The sequence below is a fragment of the Engystomops pustulosus genome, chromosome 2, assembly GCF_040894005.1.
Source record: "Engystomops pustulosus chromosome 2, aEngPut4.maternal, whole genome shotgun sequence".
Classification (NCBI taxonomy): domain Eukaryota; kingdom Metazoa; phylum Chordata; class Amphibia; order Anura; family Leptodactylidae; genus Engystomops; species Engystomops pustulosus.
In genome coordinates, this window is record NC_092412.1 from 22,787,008 (window position 1) to 22,806,575 (window position 19,568).

A 19,568-nucleotide genomic window follows, 5' to 3' on the forward strand; every position below is an offset into this window, starting at 1 on the left:
GGTGCAACGTTTCGGTGTGTCCACCTTTTTCAAGCAAGCCTGCTTGAAAAAGGTGGACACACCGAAACATTGCACCCTTGAAATAAAGATCACCCAGCTTTGATTCCCCACCGGAGTGCTGCTGCTTCTTCTTTAATATATCTATCTATCTCATATCTATCTATCTATCTATCTATCTTTCTCATATCTATCTATCTATCTATCTTATATCTATCTATCTATCTCATATCTATCTATCTATCTATCTATCTCCTATCTATCTATCTATCTATCTATCTATCTCCTATCTATCTCATATCTATCTATCTATCTATCTCCTATCTATCTATCTATCTTATATCTATCTATCTATCTATCTATCTCATATCTATCTATCTATCTATCTATCTTATATCTATCTATCTATCTCATATCTATCTATCTATCTATCTGCAACATCCCCCACCGGGGCCTAGCCTTTTCTTGGGGCCTGGAGACAGCCGGGGCCCGCAGTACCTGAGTGGCTGGCGGTTGCGGCCTAGGCACGCTAGTGTCACGGTGCTTGGTATGGGGAACCGGAGGGCTGTCCTACAGCCTGGCAGGTCTCCAGCAGGGTGGTGTTGGCAAGAAATGATGAGGGAGAGGCTGCTATAGCGGATCTCCCTGGGGCAACCCTTTGGTGTCTAGGGTATGAGTCTCTGTGTGGTGGACAGGGTGCCCGTGATGGTGACAGCCGGAGTAGCAGGGACCAGACGGAGGCAGAGGTTGAACAGAAACACTTACAGTTCTTTATTGGAACCGACAGGAACTTCAGCAACGTGCCTTTAACAGAGTAGTGGAGTGCTGAGATGCAGCTGGAGGAAGCCACAGGAGGTTGATCGCCATCCTGGATGCAGAGGGCAGGCTGGGAGGTAGCTGTGTCCTAATAGGAAGCTTCAGCTTGTCCTGGAGTGCTTCAGGTATCACCCTTGAAGGTAGGATGATACCCCTTTCCTCACTAACTCTAATCTATTAGCTCCACTCTTCAGAGGCAGGGGCTAGGCTCTTCCTGCTCTGGTATGGTATGCTGGCTGAATAGAGTCTGGACTGGGGTAACCCAGTCTGCTTCTTCTCATCTGAGCTAGGCTAAAACTAAACTCTTCTGATGTCCTGCAGACCCTCAGGTCTGACCAGGACTGGTCTCTTCTCCCTCCTGGGAGAGACTGCTCTCTAGAACATTCCTGGCCATTGGTTTTGTAACTCCCCTGGTCAGGTGGTGGCTGCTCCTCCAATTACATCTCAGCTTACATTAGACAGAATGCAATACAAGTGATTGGATGACAGATCTTGAATCATACAAAACACTTAACTCCTGCTTTGCCAGGCAGGAGCTACCACTGCAATGTCCCCTGTGTGATGTGATGACATGCTGTGGGACGTATTCGCAAGCACTCCTTCGCCATTGCATCGGCGAGGGTGTTGCATATCTATCTATCTATCTATCTATCTATCTATCTATCTATCTAGAAGAAAAAGGAAAGTTTAGAGCAGCACAGCAACTCCGGTGGGTGCAAGTCCGTAAGTCCCCAGGCAGGGGGACTGCAATATAAGGTTTAGGAAGAGGCAGCACTCCAAAAGGTAGTTTCAATATAGTGGAATAAAGACACCCCACTTTTTTGAAACTACCTTTTGGAGTGCTGCCTCTTCCTAAACCTTATCTATCTATCTATCTATCTCATATCTATCTATCTATCTCATATCTATCTCATATCTATCTATCTATCTATCTATCTATCTCATATCTATCTCATATCTATCTATCTATCTATCTATCTATCTATCTATCTATCTATCTATCTATCTATCTATCACATTACTCAGCATTATTACCTCCCCCATAGATAACCCTCAGTACAAGTCCCTCTTTCACATCCCCTTTAAAATAATTTTAATAAATGAGAAGGGAAAGTAACCTCCTGTCATTGTGCATGGAGTGAGATCTCTTCCCATCATGCCCGGCAGATAGATGAGACAGTCACCGGGGGTTTGTCAACATCAAACAGCAGCCACCAAACTCAATAAAAATGTAAATGTACTGTACATCTGGACCCGTAATCCCAAATTTCTCACATAACAACACAGCTGATTTGCGTGTCAATGTACCAGCGTTGATGAAATGCCAGACGCACGCATTGGAAGTTCCTGTTCAGCATGCTCGGCGGCGCGCGACGCTCACGGACGACTTTTTAATCAGCTCCCTTTTAAAGTTTACGCCACGCTCTTGACTTTTGCTGGCAGCGCGGTAAATACAATTACACACAATCATGGTGTACTGGGGCGGACGGCTCGACGATAATCCGGGGCATCTTTCTAACAGTCCTTCTAGATAAAAGCTCCAAATTCGCTATATCCGAATATGGCGGCTGATTTTTACTGCACCGGTGGCCTCAGAGCCTGGTATAATGAGGGGATAAGTGGATCTGGCCGGGGCATGGACAGGTTGCTAATGTCTAGGGCTGGAGAGGACATTACATTCCAGGAAGGACCATGGCCAAATTTTTGTTTTTCTAGAGAGGCTCGTATTGTTGTAATTGTTCGGCGGGCCGTGGTGCGGAGACATCTGACTGCCAATGGCCTTACAGTGTTCGGCCAATCCAAGTGTAAGATGTGCCAGGAGTCACGGAAAAACGACCTCGGAAATATCTACAGACAAGGGCGTTTTACAGCAATGCGACCAATAAAATACAAAAAGATACAAAGGGGTTCATTTACAAAGGGCCCGAATCGCTCTTTTTCGTCGGGTTTCCCGAAACTTACCGGTTTGTGCCGAATTGCCCTGGGTTTTTGGTGCACGCGATCGGATTTTGGAGCATCGGCGGCGGCATGCCGCTTGATACGCGCTTACCTGCACCCAGAATAGGATGATGAACTCCGGCGGAGCTTGGCGCATCAGCGACACCTGGTGGACATCGGGCGCACTACCTTAGTGAATCGCCAGAAGACCCAAATCCTCGACAGGACCGGGTAAGTAAATGTGCCCCAAAGAGTTTACAAGGAGCAACACTATGCAGTGATGGGGATCAGTAAGCAAATTAAAGGGGTCCATAGAGAATTAATAATTACTGTCACTGTTATCAAGGGTGCGCCTGCGACCCACATCTGGGGTCTCAGGCACACCCGTGCCCCTCTCTGTGTTGGCCGTCACTCCCCCTATCCTCATTTACCTCTCCATGCTCCTGCTCCCGTCCCGGCTACCCAGCACACATGCGCCGGCGCTCTCAAATTTAAAGGGCCAGCACACTGTAGCATTGGTCACTTCCCGGGTTTCTTTAAAATCCGTCTTCTCCCAGCATCCCCCACAGGATCTTTGTTCTATATGCATCAGAGAAAGCTTCCTCCTGTGATTCATTCCCATGTATTGACCTCACGCTGTGACCCCGGACCTGTTCCCGATTGCGCTCCTTCGCTACCAGCCCTGACCTCCTGCTCCGTCCCTGACCTGGAACCATTGCCGCCTGTCTTGACCTCCTGCCTGTCCCCGACTACGAACTTGCCTGCTTACTTTGTACCTCGACCTTGGCTGCCTGTGGAACGACCTGGTGCCACCACGCCGCAGCAAGTCCAACCCACTTTGCTCTGGTGAAGACCAGGTGCCACTTAGATTCCATTCCCAGGTGTCGGCTTGTGTCATCTTCCGCGGTTGCCCAGGGGGTCCACTACCCCAGAAGCCTGACTTTTTTACAAATAGATTAGACTTTTTACATATCTTATCTGAACGGGGTGCCCCTTCCTTTTGCTTTTATCATTCCCTTGTATTCTGTTTTACACTCTGAAATCTATGCTGAATTCCATCTTGCTAGATCATCTGACAGAAGTGCAGGTGTTAGATTACATAGAGTCTATGGAAAGGGGAGGGGGAAGAGCCAGTTACAGCAGATAGATTTGTATCAGCTTGGTCTAAATTTCAGAAACTTTTTGACATATCTTATCCAAACCGAGTGATTCATTCCTTTTATAATTTTCCAAAACAGTTCAAAACAATAATTTTCAAAAACAGTCCAAATCTGTTTTCTACTCTGAAATGTATGCCAAAATGCCATCTTGTTACAACATCTGACAGAAATAGAGGTGTCTGATAACATAGAGTCTAAGGAGAGGGTAGGGGTGAGTCATAGCAGCTAGATCTCCATCAGCTAGGTCTAAATTCAAGAAACTTTTTAACCAAATAGGGTGCTTTCTTACTTTTGCTATCATCATTCTCCATCCTTCCATCCTAATCTGTTTGAAATCTATGACGAATTCCATCTTGCTAGAACATCTGACAGAAACAGATGTGTCAGGTAACAAAGTCTATAGAGAGGGGAGAGTGAGTCACAGCAGCTAGATCTCCATCAGCTAGGTCTAAATTGACAAAACTTTTTAAAATATCATATCAGAACGAAGGGCTTTATTACTTTTCCTTTTACCATTCTCTATCCTTCCCTCCACTCTGAAATCTATGCCGAATTCTATCTCCCTAGAATGTCTGACAGAAACAGAAGTGTCAAATAACAGAGTCCATGGAGAGGGGAGGGGGAGAGGGAGTCACAGCAGCTAGATCTCAGCTTAGAGACTACTAAAGAATGAGGATGAAAAGTTATATAATTACAAGAAAATGTGTTACTCTACAAACACTTGACTACTGATCTCTGCAAAGTTCCCTTAAAGGTGATGTACACTTTATTCTACATTTATCTAAACATCATTATAATATTTTGGTTTATTTTTTAGCATATTATAAATATTAAAATTAAAATCAGAACATTTCACATAATCCCAATTGGATCACATATATTGTGGACATTTACACGACTATTTGTGCATCTCAATCTTCTACTTTGCCGTTCAGACTGGGCTAGAATTTGCAGAGCCATCTCGCTCTTTCTCCAGTCAAGATAAATATATCTTTTTGTAGTCAGACACAAGGTTTTTTTAGCCCTATTTCCACAAATTCCAAGATCCAGAATTATAGGCTTTATCAGATAGAGGGATGAAGGACACAGGGCGCTTCAATAACTCCTGCCATTCCCTCATGTGCTATTTGTACAGATTTGGAAATGTCAAAACCTGCAATTTACCGTTCCACCTCTCGACTTTTTTGAAAGAGCGGATTTTTAGGCTCTTCTTGAGTTTTGGCCATCTTCTTTGAGGAGAACCGTAGAAGACCACTATTCGATAGAATTTTAAGTTATCTTCTCAAAGATGTATATAGCAAATACCTGAATACCCCCATACAATGTCAAAATATAGATCTATTAAATGTTCACAGCAAATAAAAAGCCCACGGTAAATAAAAAACAATAACCAATCAATATTACCCAAATGCTCTTATCTCCATATGATGCATTGCCCATATAATAAGGCAAAAATAGTAAGCAATATCTAAATAATACCCCCTTAGGGTGTTATTTACATATTACGGTGATTATCTTTGTGTATCTGGCTTTACAGACTGTTACACTGTCTCACCCTCCCCCCTGCCTGCTCAGCACTTACTGATGTAATCTCAGTACTGAGGGAGCCGGGTGAGAGTGAGAGTGTAACAGCCTGTAAAGCCAGCGGTTAGGGCAGCCCCTCAGGCTCATAAGCATAATTTTAAAAGTTGATTTTAGAGGAAAGGAGGCCATGGATAACAAATATAAGAAGATTACCACAGTCATGGGGCCTGGATTTATGAGTACCGTATTTTTCGGACTATAAGGTGTACAAAAAAATCCTTTGATTTTCTCAGAAACCAAAGGTGCACCTTATATATGAGCCGCACTTACAGACAACAGCTGCCTTGTACTGTGCAAAGATCTGCCACCTGCTGGTCATTCATCCTTATAATCAGGTGCGCCTTATAATCCGGTGCGCCTTATATATGAACCTAGACGTTTTAGCAGGCATTTATTGATGGTGCGCCTTATAATCCGGTGCGCCTTATAGTATGAAAAATACTCTAAGTGTCCCTGGTTTATCATCATGGATTGTGATGGTAGATTTCCTACTCTTCCTACTTTTGATCAGTTAGATGCTTACCCCATAAGTATGCTGGTATTATTTCAGTATGGTGGCATTACTACTTAAGCTACCATCATAAAGTACAAAATGAAGTAACTTTCTTTCCATTCTGGTGGACTATCCCCAAAAGGGAGAACTTCTGGAGGACCGAAGAGCTGACAATCCAAGTGGATGCTGCCAAAACAAGGAAACCGTCTCGTGAATAAAGAGGATTCTTAAGAAGCAAGACCATAAGTGGGTGGGGCTTCTGATGTGGGAGGTGGCCTGACGTCATAGGGCGGGTCTAATGATGTAGAAGATATGGGTTTGATGCATAAGGGTCGTGGTTAACAGCAGTTTTTTCTTCAGTTTTTCAGCTGAACCTTCCCGTTCCTTTAATTCTGAATAATTACCGATAATCATCTTGTCTTCTCGTTTACAGCCTTCATAACAAAGACGACGCGGCGTAGGAGACTGAAGAGACAAAGAAACGACACGGCGGATTGTTAAACTCATATCCGACCGAGTTACCGCTGTGAATAGGACAAAAAGGGATTATATAAGTGGTGATCTTCAGGGGAGACAACCCGGGACACAACAATAGAGGCACAATTACCGAGAAAAAAAATTACGTAAAAATATGATAATAACAAAAATTATGTGTCAAGTTTAGGTTTCATTAATTAGATGTTATTTTGTAAAATATATTGTGTGTTTTTGATGTTGTGTAATTTTTCTATGAAGTCTTTGTGGCTTTGTGGGCATTCATTATGGAAGTAAACACCCGATACTTTGTCAGTATTTCCCCAATGTTAGTAAACCACCCCTTTGGGTTTCGGCACCGTCCCCTTGTGTCATCGGCACCATCTCCACCTTTCCTTGACATATCCAGGAAAAACCGTAAGCAAAAGGAGTCAACGTCTACCGGGATCCTGCTCCTCTTTCCAGTCATGGACACCAGGCAACTTACAGTCTCCGTTGCCCTCCCCCTATAGTTGGGTGCTAGTAGAGGCTTGTACCTGTAGGGATTCCATGTTCCTGCATACTACCTGCATCCTATGTTCCTGTCTTTGACTTGTTTCCCGACTTTGCTTTAGTTACTCATTGTTGACCTGATGACTTCAGTTCAAAGCAAAAATTATTATTGACTGTATTTCCCCCTGCCCTGGCATTGGGTACTTGACCAATATACTGCTCTTTACGGGTGCTTCACACTGATTTCTTGTGACCCTAGATTAGCCATAACTTAAGAGAGAACATCTTTAAGAGATAGTTACCTAATGATCCCTCATAACACAGATCTCTCTATAGAGGTTAAAGAGTGTCGACCACAGATGTACCTTTAGGAGTCCCCAAAGCCAAAAAGTGGGTTCACAACAAACAGCCTGTAACTAGAACCATCCAGATGACTCAGGTTTGGATAGGGTCGAGTTATGATGATAATGAAATGACTCTGCAGGCTCTGTCCCATTCTATTTCAATACAAAAAACAGGTTGGAGGCTGCTGAGGCCAATATTTGATTATCATGCATGTAATTAAGGGATTAGTTTCAGAAAAAGAAATTCAGGACAGTTGGGACCCCTTAAAAGTTCAACAACTCTTCCCTAATCTTCCCTAACAGGTAAGAATAGTTGACGAGCTGGGTCACAACAGAGATAGCAATGAAGTATAAAATCACACGACAGAAGAGTAGTTTGAATAGAACCAAGATCAAAATACCAGGAATTCAGAAAGGAAAGCCTCTCTCTTACACAGTATGGAGCTCGAAAGCAAAACAGGGGGTGTTTTATACGATGGTGTCCACGATAAACCCAGGAAAAGGAATAGGTTCAGAAAGGTGCAGAATCATTCCGATGGTATATCAAAATCATTATCCTTTTATTTGTGAGTGTAAACTTAAGATGCGTTTCGCATCGTTACTGCGTTATGGAGCTAGCCAAGTTAATAAACACTAAATTAAGGGTCTAAACTCCAAACAGCCAGCAACCTAAGTCCTTGTTCACACGACCAAAGTACAAATGGAAGACAGAGATAAAATCAGCGCCTCCTTAGTCGCACCCCACAGATGTCCCACCCATTCTCATTATACATAAAACATTAACAATAATGATAATTCTAGGATTTCTTGTATTTTACTATATAAATATGACAATTTTTGTTGCAGGACGATGGAGATGGGTTGATTTGAACCTTACCTTTCCAGTGAGAACATTAGATTGATACATAATTGGTTAATGTGGACTGAACTCGGCCATTTGCAGAGTCTCCTATTTCGGTCCCATTAAGGATAATGATAACGCATCTTATGAATGCAAAACAAACAAACCAGTAAAAGAGGTTCATTGTAGGTGAGATACACTGCACGTAAAATGTAAGATTTTGTATGAGAAAACAGAGAGCAAAGGTCAACCCTGCGACAAGACTGCTCCCAGCAACAACACAACACACAGGGGCACATTTACTAAGGGCCATGCGCCAGTTTTCTGGTGGACTTTGCACGTTCTTTTTTAGGTGTAAACGGCTTGCGCAGGTATTTGAGAAGTGTCCACACCACAAATGTGTTGCACGCAACCCTTTTGTGGCTCAGCTGCACTACGCACCATGCAACATAAATTAGGGGGCGTTCCGGCACTCAGTCAGACCCGTGCGCTGTACTTAACATGCAAAGTCTGTCGCACGCCCTATGTTAAAGGTGCACCACAAAAAAGTTGGTGAACTCTGTCGAGTCAGTGCAGGGAAGCGCCAGATTCATGATTTCCGGCACACGTTCTTCATGAATCTGGCACACCCTGTACTATACACAGGCAAACCACATTTAGTGCGTTTTGCACCACTCTTAGTAAATGTGGCCCACAGAGTGTATGACAACACAGAGGGGCTCATTTACTAAGGGATATTAGTAGGGATAAGGGATATTCCGATGATTTCCATTTTGCATTTAAAAGGCGATTGTGGCACACGCGATTTCATATGTCGCAAATAGGGGGGTGTGCCGCTAGACGATCTGACAGATTCGGACTGAGCGCGGGATTTAACATTTGAATTTGTGTCGCAAGCCCAAGCACTTACATGCACCAGGAAGAAGATGTTGGACCTGAGTGGAAAAGCAACCAAGCAGAAAATCGGGCGCACAATCTTAGTGAATCGCGCTGGAGTTCGTGATCGTCGGACACCGTACCCATTGTTCATGTAACAGTACCATTGACTTGTATTTATAGCAGTGTTATACAGTGCCATAAACACCACCCTACAGTACTCAAATAATACCAACATACAGTCATGTCATGTATGTACACAGTGGGGCACATTTACTAGGGGCTTTGCACCAGTTTTCTGACGGACTCTGCGCATTCTTTTAGGTGTACACTGCTTGCCCAAGTATTTAAGAAGTGTCTGCATCACAAATTGTGTCGCATGCAACCGCATTGCGGTGTAGCTGCGCTAGCCACCATGCCACACAAATTAGGGGGCGTTCCGGAGCTTAGTCAGACCATGCGCCTGATTTAGCTGCTGAAGGGTGTGGTTGTGTGTTGCTGAGCTCCTACAAGGGGCAACCAAAGCTCTGTCACAAGTGTGGTGACCCAACACACTTTAGCCCCAATGCCAAGTGTGCTTTGTGTGCTGGGAAAGGTCATCTTGCTGCATTATGAAGACATTAGGTGTAAGCTGTGTGGTAAGCTTGGTCACCCATTCAGGTGTCTTCCTTGCTCCTTTGCTACTGCGGTTGTGACCCCAGTGGGGGAGAGCCATGAGGCTGTTTCATCCTGGGAGGGGACCAGCAAAGAAGGAGGAGTTGAGGGACCTTCAGTTAAGGCGGCTTGAAGCACAGCAAAAAGGTAGAGAATTGGGAAGCCTCAGGTTGTTGGGGTGACCCTTGGTCCTTCCTTAGAGGCTGGTCTTGATACTGAGGCCCTGAAGGATGATGAGTTGGATAAGGAGGTCAGGAGGATGAAAAGTGACATGTCCTCCTCGACCTCCCAAGGAGGGCAGGTGCCGGGACTGGGCATACCCAGGCAAAATCCAGGACCCAGGGCTCCTGGGGGGGGGGGGGGGGTCACATAAGCCTGTACATAAAGAATCCATGGGGGTGAGGGTAGCCATATGTAATGAATGCATGGGGTGTGGGGCTTTATATAAAATAAACATAAGGGCGGCTGTATATAAAATACACATGAGAGGGTTGTTTGGGAAGATAAACTAGAGAATATTTTAGGGAAGAGGAGATTGTTTTAGTTTCTGATATTTTAGCTGTTATGGGGGAATAGGCTGAACCTAATCAAGAGGGAGGTTACTTACCGCACGAGGAGACAAGGAGGGTTGTGTATGGTCAACCCTGTGGTGTTCATACTGAAGATGGTTTCAACCTTTCTTCCAGGAATGGGAGACAGGAGGACAAGTGAAGGATCTTCGCACACCGCATGGGCATCTTCCGGCTTACGCTACCCCGGTTCGGAATTCGCCGGTGGGGTCTGGGAATGTGGGAAACCATGTTTAGGAAACTCCTTGACAAGAGGGTTCTGTTGACCCATTTCCAGAAGCCTCTGGCCCTCAGGGATTGCCCAAGTCGGGATCTGGGGGTGGGTTTAGGTCTTTTGAATTCTATCAGGATCCCCTTGAAGTTTTGGGACGTGACTTGGCGCTGCTTCCATGGAAAGCTGTGTGTGAGGGACAATCTGAAGTGTAGGAGCTCTGATATATTTTTTATTTATTTTGTGAGTATATAGGGCTTGTAGGTGGCGATCCTAGGTTTATGTGGTTTGGATTTCTTAATGATGTGTTGAATATGTTTGCAATCAAGTGTACACTGTGTATTTAGTTATAGGGTATAAGTTATAATTTTATATAAATATATAGTTCTAGTTCATGTGCATATAGTTTGGTTGTTTTTAGGGTGTAAGTGTTAGGGATAAGGGAAGGGGATGGAGGCTTTGGGCAAAATGATCCTGGACACTGTCCAGGGTTAAGGTCGTGGGGGTTTTTAGTTATTTTTAAATGTTATTTCTGTTTATGTGTATTTTATCTGTGTATTGTTTAGTTAGTTATTTAATAAAATATATTCAGTTTATATTGGTGGGACTGGGTGCAGGTTTTGTTTGTTTTCATGTTGAGTGTGTGGTGTATGTGGTTGGGCCAGGAGAGTTTGATTTATGATTGTTATGTTTTTTTACTTTTATATAAAATAAAAGATCTAGAGGATGTCACTCAGTATCAGTAGGAGAAGCTAAGTTATAAGTAAGATAAGATAAGGATAAGTCATGTCATGTATGTACACAGTGACCCCACCAAAAAAACTAGTGAGTGCAGCTCCGGAGTTTATTTTTTGCATATTTAGTTGATGCAGTTATAAGCCAAAATCTACAGTGGATTATAGTATAAACCACAGATGGTATCTCACATATTTTATGAATCCACTTAGGATTTTGGCTTCCAAAACTGCAGCAACAAAACATGCAAATGTGATGGAGTTTTATTTGAGTAGATGTTTAGATATTTGTATTCAATACAGATTTGTGTTTTGTGTTTATATAGCAAATTTCATGCATATATTCTTTTGTTATAGATAAAATAAATCACAATCAAATGACAGAGAAACCTATAGAGCAACTCAATGCACCCTACATATCCCCCTGCACAGCATTTCACTGGCATTGAGTTACAGACTCGGACTGTCCCACAGGTGAACAGGTGGATCCACCGGTGGGCCCCCAGGTCCTGCATAAGAAGTGCTGGAAAAGATACCCTCTCTGTAATTTATACATATATTTAGCATAGAGCAGTGATATCGAACCTTTTGGAGACAAAGTGCCCAAACTACAACCAAAGTCCACTTATTTACCGTGAAGTGCCAACATGGCATTTGAAGCAATAACTTATTGCTACCTGTTATTCCAAATCTTTCAATCGTATCGGCCGCCTGAGGCAACCAATACACTTGAGGGCAAATTCATACTGTCATTTTAGCTTCTCTTCAGGGTCTCTCAGTAGAGGAAAAATGTTGGGTCCAGCTGGAGGACCACCAAAGATATTGCAGTTCTGTCCGCACCTTCTCACTATTCCTGCAATTCCAGATAGCCAATGAAGTGTTGCTTTAAAATAGCACTGACAGCAACATCTCTTAGGTTTCCTGGGACTACAGGAAGTTTTGGTGGATTTGGTCCTATTTGGTGAACTCTGTCCTGGGGCGATGGTCTGAGTGCCCACAGAAATGGCTCCGAGTGCCCCCTCTGGCACCCGTGCCATAGGTTCGCCAACACTGGCATAGAGCATCTCATCTATCCTATGCATTTATATGATTATATAAATAGATTATGTAACAAACTTATAGCTGTGGTGGGCTCCAAGATCAGATTTTACTGGTGGGTCCAAGGTATCCCAGTCCGACACTGGTTACAGATATATTTTGTGATGCTTATTATTATCTTCCTCAATGCATAATTCAATATCCACATGTACTGAGCATGTAGGACACAGACATTAATGAGGCTTTTCTGTAGACATCAGACAGTAGCTTTGACATCATATGGAGTTTGCAGCTGAGATATTGGATCATACACACCTCACCTGTATCATACAAATAAACAGGAATGGATATCATACATATCATACATACAGTAAAACCCATAGTCTTACCTTACAGTGATGTCCTAGAACGTTCTGCCATCTTCTTCTACATGACTATATCCCAAGATGTCACATTCACAGATGCCTAAAGAGAGAGAAAGACCATAAATACAAAAAATTTTTTTAAAACAAATAAATGAGTGAAATAGAAACTATTATTATTATAGCCGTCACAGAGATTCAAATATAGTAAATATGAATAGCAACATATAAGATATAACAACGTGTATGCGAGATGCACAAAAAAAGCAAAAAATGTTTTACCATTATGACAAGTATAAGTGTTCATTCCTTAGACAATGTAAAAAAAAAAATATATATATATAGTATTATAGTATCAGGAGACTTCAGGAGCTCACACTATACATGTCCTCACAGCAGGGGGCAGTATTATAGTAGTTATAGTCTTGTACATAGGGGGCAGTATTATAGCAGTTATTTTCTTGTACATAGGGGCAGTATTATAGTAGTTATATTCTTGTACATAGAGAGCAGTATTATAGTAGTTATATTCTTGTACATAGGAGGCAGTATTATAGTAGTTATATTCCTGTACATAGGGGGCAGTATTATAGTAGTTATATTCCTGTACATAGGGGGTAGTATGATAGTAGTTATATTCTTGTACATAGGGGGCAGTATTATAGTAGTTATATTCTTGTACATAGGGGGCAGTATTATAGTAGTTATATTCTTGTACATAGGGGGCAGTATTATAGTAGTTATATTCTTGTACATAGGGGGGAGTATTATAGTAGTTATATTCCTGTACATAGGGGGTAGTATGATAGTAGTTATATTCTTGTACATAGGGGGCAGTATTATAGTGGTTATATTCTTGTACATAGGGGGCAGTATTATAGTAGTTATATTCTTGTACATAGAGGGGAGTATTATAGTAGTTATATTCTTGTACATAGGGGGCAGTATTATAGTAGTTATATTCTTGTACATGGGGCAGTATTATAGTAGTTATATTCTTGTACATAGGGGCAGTATTATAGTAGTTATATTCTTGTACATGGGGCAGTACTATAGCAGTTATTTTCTTGTACATAGGGGCAGTATTATAGTAGTTATATTCCTGTACATAGGGGGTAGTATTATAGTAGTTATATTCTTGTACATAGGGGGCAGTATTATAGTAGTTATATTCTTGTACATAGGGGGCAGTATTATAGTAGTTATATTCTTGTACATAGGGGGCAGTATTATAGTAGTTATATTCTTGTACATAGGGGAGCAGTATTATAGTAGTTATATTCTTGTACATAGGATGCAGTATTATAGGAGTTATATTCTTGTACATAGGGGGAAGTATTATAGTACTTATATTCCTGTACATAGGGGGCAGTATTATAGTAGTTATATTCTTGTAAATAGGGGGCAGTATTATAGTAGTTATATTCTTGTACATTGGGGGCAGTATTATAGTTATATGCTTGTACATAGGGGGCAGTATTATAGTAGTTATATTCTTGTACATAGGGGGCATTATTATAGTAGTTATATCCTTGTACATAGGGGGGCAGTATTATAGTAGTTATATTCTTGTACATAAGGGGCAGTATTATAGTATTTATATTCTTGTACATAGGGGGAGGTATTATAGTAGTTATATCCTTGTACATAGGGGGGCAGTATTATAGTAGTTATATTCTTGTACATAGGGGGGCAGTATTATAGTAGTTATATTCTTGTACATAGGGGCAGTATTATAGTAGTTATATTCTTGTACATAGGGGGCAGTATTATAGTAGTTATATTCTTGTACATAGGGGGCAGTATTATAGTAGTTATATTCTTGTACATAGGGGGCAGTATTATAGTAGTTATATTCTTGTACATAGGGGACAGTATTATAGTAGTTATATTCTTGTACATAGGGGGCAGTATTATAGTAGTTATATTCTTGTACATAGGGGGCATTATTATAGTAGTTATATCCTTGTACATAGGGGGGCAATATTATAGTAGTTATATTCTTGTACATAGGGGGCAGTATTATAGTAGTTATATTCTTGTACATAGGGGGAGGTATTATAGTAGTTATATCCTTGTACATAGGGGGGCAGTATTATAGTAGTTATATTCTTGTACATAGGGGGGCAGTATTATAGTAGTTATATTCTTGTACATAGGGGCAGTATTATAGTAGTTATATTCTTGTACATAGGGGGCAGTATTATAGTAGTTATATTCTTGTACATAGGGGGCAGTATTATAGTAGTTATATTCTTGTACATAGGGGGCAGTATTATAGTAGTTATATTCTTGTACATAGAGGGCAGTATTATAGTAGTTATATTCTTGTACATAGGGATCAGTATTATAGTAGTTATATTCTTGTACATAGGGGGCAGTATTATAGTAGTTATATTCTTGTACATAGGGGACAGTATTATAGTAGTTATATTCTTGTACATAGGGGGCAGTATTATAGTAGTTATATTCTTGTACATAGGGGGCATTATTATAGTATTTATATCCTTGTACATAGGGGGGCAGTATTATAGTAGTTATATTCTTGTACATAGGGGGCAGTATTATAGTAGTTATATTCTTGTACATAGGGGGCAGTATTATAGTAGTTATATTCTTGTACATAGGGGACAGTATTATAGTAGTTATATTCTTGTACATAGGGGGCAGTATTATAGTAGTTATATTCTTGTACAAAGGGGGCATTATTATAGTATTTATATCCTTGTACATAGGGGGCAGTATTATAGTAGTTATATTCTTGTACATAGGGGGCAGTATTATAGTAGTTATATTCTTGTACATAGGGGGCAGTATTATAGTAGTTATATTCTTGTACATAGGGGGCAGTATTATAGTAGTTTTCTTCTTGTTCATACTATAGATGTTGTGTTAGAGGTCATTATCTTCTAAATTACAAGAAATTGTTATTATAGAGCCTGTATATTTTAATATTTTAGTAGACAGTATAACTCTTCCTATCTTCCGCAGTATTGACATCTTTTACAAATTACTGTGTCAATTAAAAGAGAAAACTCCTCCCCCGCTAAAATCAACAGGAAATAAATGTTTATGGCTCCTGACTAGAATACAACGTCTCTTCCTCCCTTGTATCTGGTAATTAAATCCAACTTTTATTATTTTTCGAATCAGCGTAAAAAAAAAAAAATCCCCACCGCAACAATATGGAAGTTGTCACGTTTTACGATTGTGCATTCATCAGATTTATTCTTCCCTCCTTCTAAACCATAATCCTTCCAGCTAATCATCTACATCCCGTTTACAAATTCAGGATTAAGAAAACAGCTTGTAAACTACAGAACATAGCTGGGAGGGGTGCGTGCTGCTTGAGACAAAAAAAAAGTCAGTCCTGGTGGTCCACCTCTCCGAGGAAGCTGATTCTTTTCTTTGCTGCGGGGTCTTGGATGGAAGTCGTTTGTTGAACAGCACGCTGGAGATGTCGGAGCGTATTTACTCATAACATTCCACAGATCGGATTTCTACCCTAGGTAATGATGCTTCCCAAATTTTTGGTTACTGTGAATCATACAAGTCCGGAGGAGATAGATACAATGTAGTGTGAAGCACAGAAGCAAATTCGAGAAGGTTTCCAAAAACACTGACGGCCTTCCCATCTTCTCTCATCGGGAGAGATAAATTGTGTGTCGTGTTAAGATCATAATTTATTTCGTACGGAAGTTTGTTGATGTGAAGCCAGATAAGAGCGCCCCCGGCCGCGTCCTGGCCGAGTGGAGGCGATTCAGAAATGAACTATTTATTTTAGTAAATGCCCCCAATGGCTCATTGTGCCGAATACTCCAAAAAAAATTACTTTTATGGATAATACTGAGGGTTGAAAAAGCTGCTGACAATGAAATTGCTTAGAGTTTGTTATAAATATCTCTATAACAGCGCCACACTCGTCTACAGGCAGTGCCCGGTATTGCAGTGAAGTCCTATTCAAATAAATGCGGCTCAATTCCTCTTATTCCTTGTGTCTGACATGTTTACACCATGGAACTCCTGCCCCGACATCTTAATGATTTGGAGATGCTTAGACAAAGGCAACCTAAAGGCAATAGTCAAGGCGGGTAGTCTAGTTACGGGGTTGTGTCAAGATTAAAATTTTTAAAATTAAAAGTTTCCCTCTATATTCCCCAAACAGGATGAATCACAGGTGCGGAGAAGGGTCTACAATGATAATCCAGCTCTGTCAGCACCTCCTTAATCCTCCTGCACTTCTCGTCACTTTTAAATATTGCTGGCACGTACCTATTGAGTCTTAAATGGTGACCTGGGTGATGGCCTGGGTGCCCACAGAGAGGGCTCCGGGTGCCACCTCTGGCACCCGTGCCATAGGTTCGCCACCACTGCTCTGTACCAATGGGACTTGAAGGTTTTGGTCGTCCCTTAAGCCATTCAATAAGTCTCTTTCTATATATTGAGTGTTGTGTGTATTTTGACTTCTATGGGACCTCGAAAACCCAAAAGTCATACAGGTTAAGGTAACTGGCAGTCCCCATACTGTAGGTTTTGGTTGTCTGGACCGTCAGACACTGGTAATCTTCCATTCACCCCCTATCCTTTTCCTGTCCCTTGGGATTGTTTAGTTTATACCTGTGGTTCTAGATCTGGTCCTCATTCATTCCATTCAGGATTACAGAAATGTCTCCGGACCATTCGGGTCTTCTGTTTGATGGGCTCCGCCTCCTGGCAGAACCCGACTTTGACTAACTGAGCATTACATTGCAATACATGTGTATTGCAGTCTTTAAGGGCTCGGACAAGCGATTAGACGAACACTGGTTCAAGCCCAAAAGTGGATACATTTTTAAAAAAAAGTAAAAATTATTTTATAATAATGAATAAATAAATAAAATAATAGTCCCCTAATCATCACAGTTACACTTACAGTACATATTTGGTATCAACATATCCACATTAATCTGTACAATAAATCTAAAGCAATATTGAACCTGCATAGTGTACACCCCCCCCCCCCACAAATTCTTCCTGTGATATATAATTATTCATAAATACACTCACAAAAATATTCTAAAAAAAGTTACCCACCCTAAAATGATAAGACTGAAAAGGACAACTCTTTCCGCAAAAAAAAAAAAAATTAGCCCTCAACCAGATCTCTCAACAGAAAAATACAGAAGTTATGCCTCTGAAAAGTTGCTAAAAAACTAAAATTTTCTCCTTTATTGGTTTTGCTCAGTAAAATTGAGCAAAGATAAGAAAAACTATATAAATGAAGTGTCACCGTAATCTTAGTGAACCAGAGAATAAAGATAAAATATTATTTTTACGTTACGATGAGTGGGCAAAAAAAGTCCCCAAAAATGTAAATAATAATCAATGGTTTTGTTTGTGTCCCCCTTGAAGTAGTTAATAAAATTTCATGAATATGCTATAGACCTCCAAAATTACCTCAAATCCTGCAAATAATAAGCCCTCACATGTTGAATTACTAAAAAAACATATCAACATATTATAGCCTGTACAATGCGACAATATAAATCTGCTGTGAAGGGCGCTGCTTCCATTCCATGCCCGGCCGTGTGCCCATACAGCAGATACCACCAAATATGGGGTGTCAGTACACTCGGGAGGAATTGGGTATCAAACTTTGCAGAGCATTTCATAATTTAATTTATTGTGAAAGTGTAATTTTTGGCTGAAATGAGTGTATTTCCCCCTCAAAATTCTAAAGTTTCTAAATCGCACTTCCATTTTGTTTTAACCCCTGTGAAGAACTGAAAGGGTTAATAGAATGAATAAAATTTTTTTACATACGTAGAGGTGTGTACTTTCTACAGTGAGGTCATTGGGGGTTTTACTATTACAGGCAGTCCCCAGGTTACATACAAGATAGGGTCTGTAGGTTTGTTCTTAAGTTGAATTTGTATGTAAGTCGGAACTGTATATTTTATCATTGTAATCCCAGACAGAACTTTTTTGGTCTCTGTGACAATTGGATTTTAAAAATATTGGGTTGTCATAAGAACCAGAAATAACACTAAAGCTTCATTACAGACACCTGTGATAACTGTTACAGCTGATCATTGTAGCCTAGGACTAAAGTACAATAAATTACCAATATCCAGAGCTCCGTTTGTAACTAGGGGTCGTATGTAAGTCGAGTGATCTTAAGTAGGGGAGCGCCTGTATTTAGGCCTTTCAAAGTCACTTGAAAGCTGAGTCAAAGCGTGAATCTGGGCGGTTTACATGAAAATTAGAAAAATGGCACCTAAAATTTTAAGTCTCTGAGAGGATGCATAAAATAGCATAAAATAGCATTCCAACATAAAGCAGACATTCCAGAAATGTAAGTTATCAAGCTTTTTGGATAGTCTAACTATCCGCATGGAAAGCAGAACATTTCAAACTGTGAAAATGAAGAATTTTTCGGAACTTTTGCCAATTTTGAATTTTTTTTTTCCAGAACGAAACGCAACATCTATCACTTAAATTTTACAACTAACATGAAGTACAACGGGGCTTATTTATTAATGGTCGCGGATCGCACTTTCGTCGGACTGTTCCCGGTTTTCGGGATTTGCGCAGCTTTGACAGGTATTTAACAGGGGTTTCCGCTGGGATTGTGTCGCCCGTGATGGGATTGTGGTGCAGCTGCGCTGGCTTCCATGCGCCAAAAATCGGGGGGTCGTGGCCGTCGGACGATCCGACTGATTCGGACTGAGCGTGGGATTTAAGGTTCAAATTGTGGCGCAAGACCTAGCACTTACATGCACCAGGAAGAAGAAGGTGAACTCTGCCGGACCAGTGCATGCGGAACAGTGCATGATCGGCGGACAATGCACTTTCGGGAACTCCAAGGGACCGGTTAAGTAAATGTTCTCCAATGTATCACATGAAAACAATATCAAAATCACCTGGATATGTTAAAGCTTTCCGAAGTTATGACCAATTATCGTGATAGATGTCAGATTCTAAAAATATTGTCTGTTAATTAAGC

General features: G+C 41.1%; 1 protein-coding gene across 8 annotated transcripts in view; it reads right to left on the reverse strand.

Annotated features, from left to right (window-relative positions):
- Positions 1 to 19,568, reverse strand: part of TENM4 (teneurin transmembrane protein 4) — a 907,493-nt gene that overhangs the window by 727,557 nt on the left and 160,368 nt on the right. For all 8 annotated transcript variants that reach the window (XM_072133988.1, XM_072133989.1, XM_072133990.1 and 5 more), the window contains exon 2: positions 12,611 to 12,686. The gene's annotated coding sequence lies outside the window, so the exon portion shown is untranslated. The remainder of the gene's footprint in view (positions 1 to 12,610; positions 12,687 to 19,568) is intronic.